The sequence below is a fragment of the Serinus canaria genome, chromosome 3 (genome assembly GCF_022539315.1).
Source record: "Serinus canaria isolate serCan28SL12 chromosome 3, serCan2020, whole genome shotgun sequence".
NCBI classification, from domain to species: Eukaryota; Metazoa; Chordata; class Aves; order Passeriformes; family Fringillidae; genus Serinus; species Serinus canaria.
In genome coordinates, this window is record NC_066316.1 from 74,196,106 (window position 1) to 74,201,621 (window position 5,516).

At 47.0% G+C, this 5,516-nt stretch overlaps 1 pseudogene; it reads left to right on the forward strand.

Moving 5' to 3' along the window:
• Window positions 1-443: 443 nt before the first annotated feature.
• On the forward strand, window positions 444-4,614 carry LOC103822361 (kinesin-like protein KIF11-A; annotated as a pseudogene).
• Window positions 4,615-5,516: the final 902 nt, after the last annotated feature.

Here is a 5,516-nt window from a genome sequence, read left to right on the forward strand (position 1 = left end):
ATCAACAGGAATTGGCAGGGCTCCAGTAATCCTTTACCCTATGTGCTACAGTTAACAGGATTGTGGCCTCTGAGTCTGCTCCTGGTCTCTTCACGACTGAGCAAACGCTGCCATGAACATTTACTCAAACAAGACTAACTCCAACTTTCCTTTGAAACGTTTGTTACATATTTTCCTAGCCCTACAAAACTGGAAAAATTCATGACAAGCTTTAAAAACTATAGTCACGCGATTCGCTATGATCAACGTCTGCAGTTTATTTCCCCGAGGGAAGACAAAAACGATAATTCCACTTCTTTCCCATTTTATTGTGGCCTCTGGTGCTAAGCACGCTGCTTCCCAGTGTTCGGTGTGACAGCTATGGATCAGCTGTCACTCCGACCCCGCCAGAGCCCGCTCAGACGATCCGGGCTCGCTCCACGGGCGGAATCCACCCCGCTCCGATGGCCTGGGAGAGCAGCAGCAATGAGCTGAGCAATCTGCAACCTGCGGCATCGCGGGGACCCGCGCTCCTTCGCCAGAATTGCTCAGATCGACCGAACTGGAAATTTCCTGCCGGGAACCAAATCTTTCCCCACCATCAGCCGCAACCACCTGAGCAGCACCTTCTCGATTGCGAAGGCTGCAGATACAACGTTCCAGCAATCAGGGTGCCTGGATCATTTGCAGCTGTGAGCTCCCGCATATCTAAACGCCGGAGAGGAGCGAGAGCTTGATTTTGTCAGTCAAACGAGTAGCTTCGAGTGCGGGCACAGGCGAGCGCAGCTCGCACCAAGTAGCGAGCCGCCTCGCAGCGCCCGTGTCGCGGCGGCAGAGCCATGTTTCACGGAGCCGCCGCCAGCCCAGCACCTGGAGCACGTCCCCGCACAACCCCGCGGCGAGCGGGGCTCAGGGCGTCCCGGAGCCACTCCGGGCTCGGGCTCATCCTCCCCCCACCGCCGCTCCCCGCCGCCTCCTACGCGGAGCCGAGGGCCGGCGGGAGCGCCGCTCGCTGCCCGGGGGCGCCCCGGAGGCTGGAGCTGCGCTTGACCCGTCTCCCTGGCAACGGGGACACTCGCCCTCGCCGCCCCCTGCTCCCCATCAGAGCCCCCTTCCCCAGCGCAGCGGTGCTGAGCGGCCGGGGCCGCAGGGCACGACCGGCGGCCGCCCCCCGCCCCGGTCCCGGTTAGGTAACACGGGCGGCGAGGCGCCGCCGCGGGCCCGGCCGCTCGCTCACCTCGGGCAGGTGCCGGGGCTGCGCACGGCGGTGGCGGCGCCGCCTCTCCGCCCCGCTCCGCTGCGCTCCGACGGCAGCGGGGGGACGAGCTGCGGGCGAGCAGCTCCCGCGCCGCAGAGCCGCCGTCCCGCCTGTGCCGCTCCGGTGCCCGAGCAGGAGGAGCTTCCCCGCCCCGCCCAGTGCGCAGCGGCGGCCCGGGAGGGCCGCACCTGTCGGAGGAGGAGGAGGAGGAGATGGAGGAGGAGGCGGTGGTGTGTCGGCCGCTCCCGGGGGCTGTGGGCCCGGCAGCGCAGCCCGCGGTGCCCCCGGCAGGCGAGAGCCGCCGCGCTGCTCACCCGCCGGGGCCACGGGCCTGCGGGAGCGCTGGAGGGAAAAGGCCTGGTTGAGTGAGACCTTTAAGTAGCGCTAAGTTTGTAGGAAGCGTACCTGCGAGGCGGGATAACCAGGGGGGTGGCGGGGTCAGGAGGGCTGTCAGGGGGCCGTTTGGGAAGGAGGATTTTAGGACAAGAGATACGGCTGGAAAGATGAGGTCTCTGCAAAGTCGGGACCAGAGCGCTATAGCCTAGGATATTAAAGCATCACTGCTCTATCATCTTATGGAGTTTAATGTGACTTTTAAAAAATCTTATGAGCAAAAGCGATGAGGAACATTCGTCTGAGATACAAGTGCTGCGCCATCATGCATTTCTCCAGATGCCGTCTCTGCAGGGGCACAGGACCCAGCTCTGCATCTCTGCTTTTGAGTTTTCATCTTGCTAGATTTTATTACGAGTTTAGTTTCTGTTTTCTGATCTGTGAAGTTCATAGAAAAAGAGTAGATCTCTGCCTCCGTCTCCAACATACCTCCATATTAAATTTTGCATACATGCCACATCACGGAGTGATCATGGATAACAAGTGTTTAAGACACTTCTGCAGCTTGGGGGCCTTCACTTAAGCCTACTGACAGAATTGTTCTAAGGTGTTTGTGAAAGGTATCTAGAAATACTCCAATTCTTCATCTGCAGAGCAGCCAGTAACATCTGGAAAGTTAGTTCAGAAAGTGCACCAGATGCAGTATTTGGAGTGTTTTGGGTAGTAATGCAAGGCTTCCCCACATCAAGGGTCAAGCAGCTTGGGGCTTGTGCAGTGCAACACCAGGCAGAGGCCCATTTTTGTTACTAAACAGAGGCATAAAGGCAAGGCCAGTGCTTCATGAGAACCAGTTAATTCATGTGCAACACAAAACTGTTATGGCTACAGTACCTTTCCTTGATTGTGTCCCAGTGGGTTTCAGATGTCTCCAAAGAGGGATACTGCTTGACCTCCCTAGGCAGACTCCTACAGGGCTCTGCCACCTTCAATGTAAAGTTCTTCCTCTTGTTGAGCTGGAACTTCTTGTGTTTTGGTTTATGGTCACTGCTCCTTGTCCTGTTGCTGGACACCACTGAAAGCAGTCTGGCAATACTCATTAAATATTAGAAAGAGTCACAGAGATTGGCAATGATTTTTTTGGTAAAATTCTCTATTCTGGAAATATATAACAAAGAGCTTTTTTATCTTACTCCTATTCCCAGCTCTAGAGAAAGACTGCAGGTGTTCGATGATCCCATACACAAGACACATGTAAATGTGAACGGCTCCAAAGAAATATCTGAACACAACTAAAATAAAACCTACCAGATCTTGGAAAAAGGTGCAGCAAAAACAACCATTGCAGCTACTTAGATGAATGCATATTCCAGTAGATCCTAGTTTTCCTTTACCATTTGTAGGAAAGTAACTTAAGCAGATGAACAAGAGCTTAGAACTGGGAATTTAAACTGGAGGTAAATGAGGTAAAAGCACTTCATTTTGGGGCAGAAGTTTATGCAGCTGGATAAGAAAGTTTATGAAGCTGGAAATACCAAGTGATCTATCCTGAAAGAGTTATTGCTGCTCTTGTCGAAGAAGACACAGAAGACATCCTAAGAGGATCCTTCAAGACTCTAAGAGAACAAAAAGAACATCAGTAATAGCCAGAGTTTCTCCCACATCTATAAATCCCAAGGGAAAACAGAGGACCGTGGAGTATGCTCACAGAGCAAATAACGTGATGAAACCTCAACCAGCATCTGCCAAAAGGAGCTGTTATTGAGGACGATACTGAAGAGATTAAGCACCTGAAAGGAGACCCCACTGCTGCACAAGAGTAAAATGGAATCTATATTTTCACTGAAAATTCATGTAGACCTTAAAGGAAAGCTGACAGTTTGAGAAGAGCAAGATACAGAGTATATTGAGATAATGAGCACTATGGAAAAAGTATGAAAACAATCACTAAACCATTCACAATTAATAAAAGCAATGAAACAATGAAAACAGATCTGCAATTCAAAGAGAAATAACTGAAATTAAGCACAGACAGATCTGCAAGAAACCAAGATTTCTCTAGCTGAGAAAAAATATATGGTTTCAGTTCTGAATACACAAAAACTTCACGGCACAGCTAGCCATTTTGTCAGTACTATTAATATAAATCATGTTTTCTTACAAAACTGTATCATAAGAGAGCTGTTGTGCTATCACCCAAATAGATTTGCAGGAGAAATTCATGTTCTGGTCAATAAAGTACAAGATTCAGTTAGTGAGAACTATCTGAAGCAGCAATAGATGTTGGCATTTGATGCATAATTTATAGGTGTCCTCCTATCTAGCAGTTGTTCAGCAGATAATGTATCTGCATTAGTTGTATCACGGTCTTTTACCTCTGTTAAAAAATCTCTGACCTTTCTGAACTTTCTCAAGGGTCTGAAAATGTGGAACAAAATAGGACTGTGCCATTTGCAGGTAAAGCTGAACCATTCAAGTTGACTGAGAAGCAAATATCTGGATCAGGAGGAGCACTAAATATCTTGACAGCAATGGCAGAAATTGTCCTGGAACTAAACTGTTTGTTTCAGAATAACATAAGGAAATTTTCTGGTTGATGAGATCGAGGACCATAAAAAACAATATCTTCTTAGAAGATTTTTGTTTCATTCTGGAAACATTACAGAAATAGCCAGTGTTGTTTCTCAGATGCAAAGTACTGTGGGAATTCAAGAGAAGCAGAAATGGAAAAGTGTGTATATACAAAGAATGCAAATGAATTAGTGTCCTCACTTCAAAGCCAGCTGAACCTGTTGGCACAGGAGAGGCAGAAGAACTCTAGCTTGTATGCGGTCAAAAAATGCAAGTTTGATGACTACCATCACTGCTGGACAAGAAAAGGTTTATCTGGAAACTACTGACCGAGCCAATAGTAAAACTTGTGCTTCAAAACAAATTTATTGCAGCTCTGGATAATTTCTTTCAAAAGCTTTCCATGTTTCATGGACATGAAAGAAGATGCTGGTGGAATCCATAGTCTGTTCTCAGCAGCTTCTTAGCAATCTAAAAAATACATCTCAGGATACTGGTAAATAGAGAGAATTTAAAACTGCTCATATAGTCAGCTTTATGGATCAGTAACAGTCCTTCTTCAGCAACAAGAAACAGCAGCTTCAGTGTTTGCAGTAGAGAACAGAAGGTTAATGATTGAGATCCATATTTTTTATTGGATATTTTGTTCTGCATTAAGATTTCAGTAGATGCAATTTGAAACTACTGCACTGTGAGAATACATCATACAATACATTTTATTATATGTATATCAAGAATACAAATAGTTGTGTTCAAAGATCCTTCACATACTGCTGGAACTAAAACAAACTAATTACCAATTTTAAAAGCATTGGAATTCACCCATGATAGCTACAAACCAATGACCTATATTGACCTTAAAAAAGGAGAGAGTATGTCATGGTGCTGCCTGCTAGATCCAGGGTCCACATCCCTGCTCTCATTTAGAGGCCTGCCTGAATGACTCCTAAAAAAAGGTCTTCTTATTGATTTCCAGTTTGTGCTCACTAAAAGCCAGTCAATAAGTAAGAACTTATTCAATGAATGGAATTGTCCTAAGGCAATTGAAAGCTGGGGGCTGAACAGCAAGCAATGCTGTGTAATGGGGAGATGCAATGGATTTACATATTATATACAACTTCTCTCAAGAGCATCAGTGAATTATGACTTGCAGCATTTACTGTTAAAGAGACAGAAAAAGTATCATTAAATAAAGGCTTGTCAAGCTCTTTTACTCTCTCTCTCTCTAAAAGCTTATATTGCCACAAATATACTCTGTTATATATTTTTTAGAAGACTGACTTCAGAGATTGGCATCAGTGTAATTTTTTTATCACTGCAACATATGGCAGTCTTTTCTGCTGCCAAAACATGGCCATGTTTCAGCCTCAGGGTACAG